This window comes from Mixophyes fleayi, chromosome 1 (genome assembly GCF_038048845.1).
Source record: "Mixophyes fleayi isolate aMixFle1 chromosome 1, aMixFle1.hap1, whole genome shotgun sequence".
Lineage (NCBI taxonomy): Eukaryota > Metazoa > Chordata > Amphibia > Anura > Limnodynastidae > Mixophyes > Mixophyes fleayi.
This window is the reverse complement of record NC_134402.1, coordinates 277,611,789-277,625,228: the sequence shown is the minus strand read 5'-3', so window position 1 is coordinate 277,625,228 and position 13,440 is coordinate 277,611,789.

Sequence of the window (13,440 nt, the reverse complement as noted above, 5' to 3'; positions counted from 1 at the left end):
TCGACGGGATTTGGTACCGGGGACACAATACCTCCATCAACCCTCTAAATCCCACTCCACTGATGGCGGACACTGGGCGCACGTCTAACACCAACATTGCAGTTACAGCAGCAGTCATACGCTTTGCAATAGGGTGACTACTATCGTATTTTGTGGTCATGGCAAACGACTGTTGGATGGTCAATTGTTTTGTGAAAGACTTAGCGGTCTCACGACTTCCCCTCTGGGAAGATGACCGACTAACAGCAGCAACAGCAGCAGTGGCAGTAGTAGGCGTACCGCTGCAGGATTCCTCGGATGAATCCCGTATTGAGGAGGACTCAGTCTGGCTGCTGACTTGGGCTGCAGGACTGAATCTGATGGAGATTGTGGAGGAAGTTGACGAGGAGGGTGTTGCTGGTGTGTATCCAACTGGAGCACGGGATTTAGGTGTCCCTGTACCAATGAGGGTCCTAGCCCCAGTTCCTGAACTAACCACTGAACTATGAAGGTTATTCAGGTGACGTGTAAGGGAGGATGTTCCTAGGTGGGCAAGATCCTTACCCCTGCTTATTTGAGCTTTACATATGCTACATATGGCCATACATTGGTTGTCTGGATTTGGATAAAAATAACTCCCGACCGAAAAGGTGCATTTTTTGGTCTTCTGACCAGGCATGACGATGGGCTTTTTCATCCCATGGACATCAGCTGTTTCCCCCCCCCTGGTGCCTCATTTACAATAACCACATCACCATCCTCATCATCAAGTTCCTCCAGAGCGCCAGCTACATCATCAATAGGCTCCTCCCGAGCCACATCTTCCCGTACAGTGATGGGAAGCTCAGGCTTGACAACCACCAACACCCTTGGACTCGCCTTGGGGATTTGTGATAATTTCTCTTTAGAAGGCAGAGTTGTTTGCTGTTTTGTTGCTGACAGCATAACTCTCTTCAATTTTTTGTAGGGGGGGGAGGAGGAGGAGAGCTAAGATCCGTGGGTGAAGCTGAACCACTAGTCATGAACACGGGCCAGGGCCTAAGCCGTTCCTTGCCACTCCGTGTCGTAAATGGCATATTGGCAACTTTACGTTTCTCCTCAGATGATTTTAAGTTTCTCTTTTTGCTACTTTTTCTTAACTTGGGCTTTTTGGATTTTACTTGCCCGGTACTACGAGATTGGGCATCGGGCTTGGAAGACAACCTTGATGGCATTTCATCGTCTATGTCATGACTAGTGGCAGCAGCTTCAGCATTAGGAGGAAGTGGGTCTTGATCTTTCCCTACTTTATCCTCCAAATTTTTGGTCTCCATTATATGTAGCACAAGATACTGCAGAATGTGTGAACTTGGTAATATTGCAGTACCAATGGACTTATACTGCTGGATTGGTTTTGCAAATTTGGTTATAATTATTTTTTTTATTTTTTTTTATTTTAATTTTTTTTATAACTTTTTTTTTATTTTTTAAAAACTTGGGAATAATGGGGAAATAACTATGCCCTTAGAAGCACAGAGCACAGGACACAGCACCACTGGACTGAACAAGACACAGCACAGGACCCAGCAGCACTACTGAACTCAGCAGGACAGAGCACAGGACACAGCACCACTGGACTGATACTGCAGAATGTGTGAACTTTGGAATATTTCAGTACCACTGGACTTTTACTGCTGAATGTGTGAACTTGGTAATATTGCAGTACCAATGGGCTTATACTGCAGGATTGGTTGTGCAAATTTTGTTGTAATTAAAAACAAAAAAAAATATTTTTTTGTATTTTTTTAAATAACTTTTTTTTATTTTTTTAAACACTTGGGAATATTGGGGAAATAACTATGCCCTTAGAAGCACAGAGCACAGGACACAGCACCACTGGACTGAACAGGACACAGCACAGGACCCAGCAGCACCACTGACCTCAGAAGGACAGAGCACAGGACACAGCACCACTGGACTAAGCACAGCACAGCACAGCACAGCACAGCACTGAACAGAACTGAACAGCACGAGATATAGCAGGACAGAGGACCACCTAACACACCCTCCCTCTACCCTGATCAATGCCCGAGTGAAGATGGCGGCGACTAGCGGGGAATTTATAGGATCCGAGTATCGCGAGATCCGACAACGGGATTATGAGTCCGAGCCTCAGTTTCAGATTTGAATTTGGCGCCAATACCCGGATCTGTCTCGGATCCGACTCGGATCGGCAACGTTCGGGTGGACTCGGATTTCATAAATCCGAGTGCGCTCATCTCTACTATTAACTGGTTCATATAAACTGCATCTTGAAGGAAGTAGAATGTAAAGAAAAGGTAAGTCAGCACATATGTGCAAGAGTCAAATTACAGTTGTGTCAGTTCTCTGTGACATTTCCAATTGCCACTTATTCCAGTGATTGAGATATGCCTGTGAGCTATGACAAGAAACTGTTGCTTTCAAAGTATACTGTTCACTGAGATTTCTGATAGAAATGCCTGACTCACTGTGTAGATCAAAGGCTTCAAGTCCCTCAAGCAACCTTGTTATCACTGACTGGTTTGATCAGAAGAATGCAGGGGAGCAACATTCCAAGAATTCTACAGTTATAAGAAGTGCAAATTACTGTAATGTTAATACAGGCATTAAGTGGGGGTTATGCCAAATGCATCTCACTGAATGGCAATATGCCTTTCTTAGCTTAACATAAAACCACAGCTTAGTACATACTAGAGAAGGGTGAAAGTCTTGTTAAGTAGCAGTAGTAGCCGTAGCAGCAGCAGTATATATATACAAGGTGTGGGGCTTGTGCGGCTTTATGGGTAAGCTTCAAATTTGTTTGCTTAAATGACTCATTTAATGCTAATCAATGGGTGTTTTTACTGATGGAACTTTATATCTCCAGGCACCATAAAATGTCAGAAGCCAGAATGCATTTTAGGGGGTATTAAATAACATGTAATTTGCAAAAATATTCTAAATGATGAAATGTATTCTAACCTATTGTAACTGCATATGTCTTATGAGCTATTGACTTATCAAAATTAATAGTTGATATGGTAGTAATGGCTGATAAATAGTGCTATTTCCATGCTGAAAAAGTGTTCAAGGGATATTGCCATCATTTTTTTAGAATGTGACAGTAAGATGCAAACATTGCACAGTCTTTTGTGGATGCCGGGAAACTGTCCTCTCTGAGCAAGTGACTATTGATGCCCTACCTTCCTCACACCGTGTTCTACTGTCAATGTCCAGAGTGTGTGTGGACAAGAGTAGAGCAAGGGCATGGATGTCTTGGCATGGAATACGAGTCTGGGTATGCGCTGGGTCTACCATATGTGCAAGGAAGCCCCCCACACTTCCTATGTCACTGGTGGAACTAACATGGTTGAAGGGGGTGCCCCCACGAGCTGTGGGACCCATAGGAGCTACACCCATTGCAACCATGGGAATTTTGCCTTTGCATGATGGGGCTCATGTACAGTTGGACATACGTCTTCTTATTTATATGTCTGTATGCAGACTTTATTGTATTTTACACTTACAACTGGAGAGGCAACATAGAGGCAAGCATAGGATGAGAACAATAATTGTACATGTAATTGCAGACACATATACACCTGTCGTATCTCTTACAAATGCTGAAAGGCTGGTGCAGCGAGATGCAATTATGGTGATCTAGCAGCTTCTGATTGGCTTCCTACAGATCGACCATTCTAGCCGAAAGTACTTCATTCATTAATGTGGCTGCTATATTATATAACGTTGTGACGGTCTAATCGCAATAACTGATATTTCCATTTGGACTGTGGCAAGAAAGAAGGTTCAAAAAAACAGATGTTATTACTTAAAACTTCCGAAAACCTGTCACATATGCTAGTTATGTTCAGCTAGATGCATATTGAGATGCTTCCCACTGAACATATGCACGTAAATGCGCTTGTGTGCATCTTTTCCTACTTACATTCAGGGGGGAAAAAGGGGCCAAGTCAACCTGAGCCCCTGAATGTCATCAAGTAAGTACCTTTACTGAGTGAATACAACACAGCACAAAGTCACAATAAGTATATTAGTCATATATTTCTAGCCGAAGAAGACAAGACAATAATAGACTGTCAACAATAACATGAATTAATTAATTTTTTGTTCACATACACACTCCAACACTTTGTGAATTTAAGCAAGTCGGAGATAGCAGTTCTCAAGCAAATGATATACTATTCATTTAAGGTAAAACTATTATATTGCTGAGATCCAAATAGAAAAACTATATATTCAACATGTGTTTTAAAACTTTACATAGATATCATCAGTTTTTCTTTGACTTATTGCTGCTGTACCAATAATGTTGTTATCATATAACATTGTTTTTATGTGAGACTAAGTATATGCGTATATGTTTTTTGTAGATAAGTAATCACTTCATTCCAATTCCTTGTGGCCTTCACTGTCCCTTCAGGGTAGACTAAAACAAGTACATGTCATTATCTCCGTCTCAGATGACATGTTGTGTGCCTCAAAGCTCTGTTATGTGCTCTCAACATCAATTTTCAGCTCTAGATGAAATCACTAAATGATGGCCAACAGGTTGCAAGTCACTTACAGCTCAAAACATATTAATCAACTTAATTACAATCTGAAAAATGGCAAACTCAGCAGAAAGTTCCATGGCGACTTGACAAATACTCACTACCCTATCCTGCAATGGGAAGAGTCATAGCTCAGAAAGTGATATCATTGTCACCTCCAAAGGTACCAAATTACAAGTGCTGCAACAACACTTTATCCTGCTTACCCAATTCCCCAAAAAGAGCTCCTTTGCTGTATGATAAATAGGATAAGCATGTAAAATCAGTAGTTTCTGAAAAGCCCTGATAAAGCTACCTTGGGTTTGATTAACAGAACCTTTAGTGTACTGTCAGACTGGCACTGACAGTAGTGTGCATAGCACTTAGTTTCTCCCATACTAACACAATGAAGTGAATTGGGATCTCTACTCCCCTGTCACCAGAGTAATCATGCCCATGTAGCGTCTTCAGAACATAATGTGATAGAGAATGAGAGTTCATCATTAGCTTCAATGTTTTAATGTATGTGGAATTGAGTGTCTTTCTGAAATTTACAAAAGCTCTGAATCCTGAAAATTTGCCTATTTATCAAAGTCCCTCTATCGCTAGCGGTAGCCTTCATCAAGGGCATCCTGTGATACTTCCCTATGCAAAGCATGGGGAAGCCTATTTATCATGGACAGAAGTGCACATTCCTTTCCACGGCTCCCTGAATGCATAATATGTGGCTGCTGATTGGCATTCTTTCCCGGCACACTGAGAACATTCTGAAATAAAAAACACACTGGTTAATCAATCAAATTCAAAAACTACAATGAAGAATAAGGGCTGCATGAGTGGGGAAATTTCCAGTGACAAGAGGAAGAAACCACCAATGCTTAGGTTTATAAAACCTCTCCATCTCAGGCCACCCCCTTAAAACAAAAAAGAAAAAAAAGAGGTAGTTTAACCCTAGTTATTTCACTGGGGATACTATCTAGGCGCTGTAAGAGTTAATTCCTATACATTAATTATACTGTAACATATTATCCTAATAAGCCTTATCAATAATCCATTTTCTTTGTAGACATATATAATATTTAAAGATTGCAGTTGTTTCAGCAGTATTTAATCATTTATATAGAGAGAAAAATGGCAGCCCTTTTGAAATTGTTGTGTGATAATCCAATTTAAACACCAAAATAACTTCAGAGTAAAAGAAAGTGCATATTATCTATCTATAGTCTAATACCAGCCAGAAAAATAAAAAATTATATATTATTATTTTGCTTATTAAAACCTTTCTGATTTGCTAACAAACCTGCTTTCAGATTAACTCTTGCAGGGAACCAAATAGCATTTTCTAACACAACCTGGAAGCTTAAACTTCTTCGGGCAAATTACCTGCCCTAAGCTTTACTTTTGTAGTTGGAAAGCCCTAGTGTTCAAAGCACCTTTCTGACACCCCTCTTAATCCTTACTCTAGGATTTATGGGAAGGTGTATGCAAATCATTCACTAGCTATCATTGTAACAGAATCTGTCATTTTAATTATAAACAGCGAAAAATGCATTTTACAGATAGTTAACAATTAATAAAAAGCTTCTACTAGTGTCACAAAAATAAACATAGGTATAGGACCTACAGTTTAATGGTCTCTATCATGAGAGTGGTGAATGAGGTTAATTGAAAGCCTTACTAAAGTAGCAGCAAATGGAGAGTGCCATTTGCTTTGTACCACAGCCAAGGATGAAGTATATCTGGAAATCACAATTCCCTTGTGCACTGCACACCATAGATTTAATGTGATAAATTGTATTAAATTATAATACAGCACACATATTTATGTATGCCCTTGTGCTTAATATGGACATATTCCCTTATCTTCTATTTTTAATACATTTAAATGGATTATATACATTTTGATAATATAAAATCAAAAACATTTCTTTGAAATATACAAGTATTTGTCTTGCAATTAATGTTACAAAAATAAAATTTCAAATGACTGATCCTGCAGGTCCTCTATATCTTCAAAAAGTCTTTTACAGCAGTCAGATCTGTGAAACCTCTTATCATATTCACTTATTTTTGTTTTCCACACATAGGCCAATCCTGCAGCGAGTGACAGGGTCTGTAACCAGTTTGTCAACACCAGGGGGGTAAAGTTGGATAGATCTGGTGCTTCCGAACATACTGCAACAGATGGTGGCACGTCAGGGCTGCTTGCAGGTGGCCATAGGCACAGCTTTGCCAACACCTCAGCTCTTTTGATTACGTTGGGTCCACACCAGGATCGATATTGGGTCATTTTCCTGATTTTTCAGAAAGATCACTTCAGATATGTTGAGCATTAACCTGGTTCTATGCTATAGACAACAATGTGAATTTAGGGGGTTTATGACTTTAGTCAGTGCGGTATAAAACTTTATGCAATTTCACATTTAGGGGGTTTATGACTTTACTGCAACAATGTGAGACGATTAGTGTTAAAGATAGAGCACATTTAGTAACATAGTAACATAGTTGATGAGTTTGAAAAAAGACACTAGTCCATCAAGTTTAACCTATTTTGGATCTCCTGCGATCCCTCACCTATATTTGAAATTGATCCAGATTAAGCAACCGCCAATCTGTTTCAATCAGGAAAAATCCCTCCAGCCCCAATATTGCAGTCCTATTTTTTCCCTATATGCACTACTATCCTTCATTTTAATTAACGGCCATATCCCTGGATACACTTTTCCGCTAAAAATTTGTCTAACCCTTTCTTAAACATATCAATTGAATCTGCCATCACAACCTTCCCTGGCAATGAATTCCATATCTTGACTGCCCTTACTGTAAAGAACCCCTTCCTCTGCTGGTTGTGAAATTTCCTCTCCTCTAACCTTAGGGGGTGACCACGTGTCCTGTGTATAGTCCTTGGGGTAAAAAGTTCCCATGAAAGTTTTCTGTATTGACACTTAATGTATTTGTGCATAGTAATCATATCTCCTCTTAGACGCCTCTTTTCTAAAGTAAACATGCCTAAACTGGCTTTCAACATAACTTAATGACTGTTAGGAACCCCTCCAGCCGGCACAACACAACCCGGAATCTACTCTGCCAGTCAGGTGTTCACTGGAGCCCCTGATGGTGGGGACAGACTGGGCCGCAGACTGACAGAGGGTCGTGAAGTGCGTACCAGCTGGGGAGAACCCAGGCAAGAGGAGTCAGGTCCACGCAGAGGTCAAGGGCCGGCAGCAGACAACAGTATCGATGAACAAGCTGAGGTCAGGGGTCACAGGCAAATAGCAGAACGGGTAAACAGGCCAAAGATCAGGGTCACAGGAAACACGAGCAAGGTCCAAATCAAAGCCAAGGGTCATACACGGGGAGTCCAATAGAGATATCAGGATACAGGACAGGAACTAGCAGGTTAGCAGACTGGAACACAGGAGCTATAACCGGCAATGAGGCAGCAGACCTCATTGCCTTAAATACCAGTGCCCACCAATCAGAGCCTAGCTCTGAATTAGACACAGCCCCCAGCATAATTAATAGGCTGCATTAATTAACCCACAGGCTAGAACATATGGTGAGCGCTGCGCCCGGCTTCCTCTCATTGCCGGGACGCAGCGCCGAAGCGTCTTCTCGTTGCCCCGGCAACGGCCGGGTCAGGGCCGGAAGTGACGTCCCGGTCGCCATAGCGACGGCCGGGACGCAGGTGAGTGAGTCGCGGCGGCTGGGCACCGCCGCGGCTCGTAACAGTACCCCCCCCTTAAGGAGGGGTCGAGGGACCCCGACATCCAGGTTTTCTTGGGAACCTCCTGAAGAATTCCTTCAATTGTTTAGGGGCATGGAGTTGTCTTCGCGGAACCCAAGATCGCTCTTCTAACCCGCGATTCCTCCACTGCACCAGGAAGTGCACCTGTCCTTGCACTTTTTTGGAATCTAAAATCCTTTGAACCACATATCTTAGTGGCTTCCTCGAACTTCCCCCAGGCACAGTTGAGGATTGGCTAGGATACAATACCGGCTTCAACAATGAACAATGAAATGTGTTCGGAATTTTTAGTGAGCTAGGAATCTTCAATCTAAAAGCTACCGGATTGATCTGTTTGGTAATCATGAACGGCCCAATAAATTTAGGCCCTAGTTTTTTACAAGGCTGTCTGAGCCTGAGATTTCTAGTTGATAGCCATACTTTCTGGCCCACTTTGAATGGGCAGGTGGTACGGTGGCGATCCGAAAATTTTTTGGCCGACAATGAGGATTTTTTCAAGGAGGACTGAACTTTCCCCCAAATTACTTTCAGATCAGCAGCTGTGGAATGAATCTCCGGAATACCAGCAGATTTGAGAGAGTACAGAGAATTAGACCTGGGATGGAAACCGAAGTTACAGTAGAACGGGGAAGTTTGAGTAGATGAGTGAGATGAGTTATTGTAGGCAAACTCTGCCCAAGGCAGCAAAGATGACCAGTTGTCATGGAATTCTGAGGAATAACATCGGAGGAACTGTTCAAGTGCTTGGTTAACCCTTTCAGTTTGCCCGTTAGACTGAGGGTGGTATGCAGATGACAGACTGATCCGGATTCCGAGGAGGGTGCAGAAGGATTTCCAGAATTGTGCTATGAATTGTGAACCACGATCAGAAACAATATCGGAAGGAAGGCCATGGAGCCGGAAAACATGTTGTATGAAGAGAATGGCCAGATCTCGAGCTGTAGGAAGCCTGGTTAATGGGATGAAATGTGCCATTTTACTGAAACGGTCCACCACAACCCTAATAGTATTATGTCCTGCAGAAGGTGGCAAATCAACAATAAAATCCATGGACAAATGTGTCCAAGGTTTTGCAGGAATGGGCAATGGAAGCAATTGACCCACCGGGCGAGTCCTGGGGACTTTGTTCCTGGCACAAATTTCACACGAGAGGACATGACTTTTGACGTCAGCGGACAAGGATGGCCACCAGACCGTACGGGAAAGGATCTCCAGCGTCTTATAAACTCCAGGGTGTCCAGCAGACCTACTATTATGTGCCTCTGCAAGAACCGCCTTCCTTAGATGGACTGGAACAAAAAGACGTTGTTCCGGAGTAGTATCAGGGGCTAATTTCTGGAATCTCTGAAGTGTGATACTCAGATCTTGGGTTAATCCAACATGGATTATGGAAGGAGGAATAATAGGCTCTGGGTTCGAAACTGGAACGTGGTGTGCCAAGAAACTTCTGGACAGAGCATCTGCCCGGACATTTTTGGAACCCGGTCGATAGGTGATCAGGAAATTGAACCGGGTAAAGAATAACGACCAACGGGCCTGTCTGGGATTTAGACGTTTGGCCGATTGTATATATTGCAAGTTCTTGTGGTCGGTAATGACAGAGATCTGATGTGGAGCACCCTCCAGCCAATGTCGCCACTCCTCGAAGGCCCATTTGATTGCCAACAGTTCCCTATTCCCGACATCATAGTTGGCTTCTGCTGAAGAGAACTGGCGGGAGAAATAGGCACACGGGTGTAGACGATTAGTATGAGGGTCCTTCTGTGATAGTATAGCCCCAGCACCGACGTCAGAGGCGTCGACCTCAAGAACAAATGATTTAGCTGGATCCGGGTGTCTAAGGACCTGAGCGGAGACAAAGGCTTTTTTCAGGCTTTCGAATGAGGCTACTGCTTGAGGCGACCAATTAGTTGGATCCATTCCTTTACGGGTTAGGGCGACAATGGGAGCCACGATGTCCGCAAAACCTGGAATGAACCTTCTATAATAATTGGAGAAGCCCAGAAACCTCTGCACCGCCTTAAGGTTGTTTGGTTGCACCCAATCTAGAATAGCCTGAACCTTAGTTGGATCCATGGAGAATCCCTCAGAAGAGATTATGTAACCTAAAAAGGATACTTTCTGCACCTCGAACTCACACTTTTCTAGTTTGGCGTAAAGGTGGTTCTCTCGCAGTCTTCGTAGAACTTGTTTAACGTGATTCTGATGTACAGACAGAGATCTGGAATAGATGAGGATATCATCTAAATAGACGACCACGAAACTACCAAGAAAGTCCCGAAGAACCTCATTGATTAAGTCCTGGAATACTGCAGGTGCATTGCTAAGACCGAACGGCATAACCAAGTATTCATAATGGCCAGAGTGCGTATTGAATGCCGTCTTCCACTCGTCTCCCTCCTTGATACGGATGAGGTTATACGCTCCACAAAGATCGATTTTTGAGAAGACAGTAGCACCTCTCAGCTGATCAAATAATACGGAGATGAGCGGAAGGGGATAGGTATTCTTGATTGTAATAAGATTCAATCCCCGGTAATCAATACAGGGTCTTAGTCCTCCGTCCTTTTTGGATACAAAGAAGTATCCTGCTCCTACGGGAGATTTAGATGGCCTGATGAAGCCCTTCTCCAGATTTTCTTCAATGTATTCCTGCATGGACTTGGTCTCTGGACCAGAGAGAGAGTACAGGCGACCCTTAGGCAACTTGGAACCAGGAATAAGCTCGATGGCACAGTCAAAGTCACGGTGAGGTGGTAAGGTGTCAGCAGCTTTCTTGGAGAACACATCCCAGAACTCATGATATTGTGAGGGAAGCTGCTCCGGAATAGACTGAATCACCCGCAGGGGCAGTGACAAGCAGGACTGTGTACAGTAAGAGCTCCACTGGACAATTTCTCCTTTTACCCAGTCCATGACAGGGTTATGACGGGAAAGCCATGGGTGGCCCAAGATCAAGGGAACTGATGAACAATCGATAAGAAGGAAGGTTATTGACTCTGAATGGAGAGCTCCGATTTTTAATTGTAGTGGCGAGGTCTCCCAGGAAATCTTGCCACCAAGCAACGGACCTCCATCTAATCCACAGACAGTAATAGCGGACTTGAGTTTTACCATCGGAATTTTAGCAGCGCGGGCGAACCCGATGTCCAGGAAGTTGCCTGCAGCTCCACTATCAACGAAGGCGGACAGGTCCATTGAACGAGCACTAAACATGAGCTGTGCAGGGATCAATACGGCGTTTTTCGGGGAGACAATCTGCAGACCTAGGTGAACTTTCCCCTCGTTCCCTAGGCATGCTCTTTTCCCGGCTTATTCGGGCAGGAACGGGAGAAGTGGCCTTTTGTGCCGCAATAGAGACATAGGCCCTGTGATCTTCTCTTGTCTCTTTCCTCAGGGGAGAGACGATACGCCCCCAATTGCATGGGTTCCTCACCATCCGTGGGAACAGGAATGAAGCCGGATAGAGGTGATGATGTCTCCTTTTCGATTTTCTGCTCTTTAAATCTCCTGTTGATTTTAATGGAGAGGTGCATCAGATCCTCCAGAGAGGTAGGAGATGGGTACTGCACCAAAGAGTCTTTGACCTGTTCCGACAGGCCAAGACGGAACTGACTCCGCAAGGCAGGATCATTCCATCCACTATCAGGTGACCATCTACGGAATTCAGCGCAGTATTCCTCTGCCGAGCGCCAGCCTTGTTTCAAGGCCCGTAGATGAGTTTCAGCGGAGGCAGTACGGTCCAGGTCGTCATATAGTAGACCTAACGCCTTGAAGAAAGCGTCTACTGACTGCATGGCAGGACTGGTCTGTGGCAAGGAAAACGCCCAGGACTGGGGGTCACCCTGTAGAAGGGAAATGATAATCCCGACTCTTTGATGCTCTGACCCGGAGGAGCGGGGTCTCAATCGGAAATAGAGCTTGCAGCTCTCCCTGAAATTCCAAAACAGGGACCTATTTCCAGAGAAGCGATCCGGCAAGTTCATCTTAGGTTCACAGACGGAACTTGGAGTGGGTTGTGACACTTTTGCGGCTTCTTCTTGAACAGACAGACGCTCAGCCAATCCCTGGATCATCTGATATAAGGACTCAACATGGGCTGCTAGGGCTTGTGCCGGAGACGGTGAGGATCCACTTGCATCCATTCCAACCTCGTCTCCGTGAGTGGGCCGGTTATAATGTTAGGAACCCTTCCAGCCGGCACAACACAACCCGGAATCTACTCTGCCAGTCAGGTGTTCACTGGAGCCCCTGATGGTGGGGACAGACTAGGCCGCAGACTGACAGAGGGTCGTGAAGTGCGTACCAGCTGGGGAGAACCCAGGCAAGAGGAGTCAGGTCCACGCAGAGGTCAAGGGCCGGCAGCAGACAACAGTATCGATGAACAAGCTTAGGTCAGGGGTCACAGGCAAATAGCAGAACGGGTAAACAGGCCAAAGATCAGGGTCACAGGAAACACGAGCAAGGTCCAAATCAAAGCCAAGGGTCATACACGGGGAGTCCAATAGAGATATCAGGATACAGGACAGGAACTAGCAGGTTAGCAGACTGGAACACAGGAGCTATAACCGGCAATGAGGCAGCAGACCTCATTGCCTTAAATGCCAGTGGCCACCAATCAGAGCCTAGCTCTGAATTAGACACAGCCCCCAGCATAATTAATAGGCTGCATTAATTAGCCCACAGGCTAGAACATATGGTGAGCGCTGCGCCCGGCTTCCTCTCATTGCCGGGACGCAGCGCCAAAGCGTCTTCTCGTTGCCCCGGCAACGGCCGGGTCAGGGCCGGAAGTGACGTCCCGGTCGCCATAGGGACGGCCGGGACACAGGTGAGTGAGTCGCGGCGGCTGGGCACCGCCGCGGCTCGTAACAATGACTCCATACCCTTTATCAATTTTGATGCCCTTCTCTGAACCCTTTCTAGTTCAAAAATATCTTTTTTTTATATAATGGTTCCCAGAACTGTACTGCATAGTCAAGATGAGGTCTTACCAAAAATTTATACTGGGCAAAAAAATTACACTGTCTTCCCCTGCATCTATTCCCCTTTTTATGCATGCCAATACTTTATTTGCCCTTGCAGTGGCTGCTTGACAATGAACATTATTGCTAAGTCTACTGTCTACAAGCACTCCCAAATCCTTTTCCATTATAGATTCTCCTA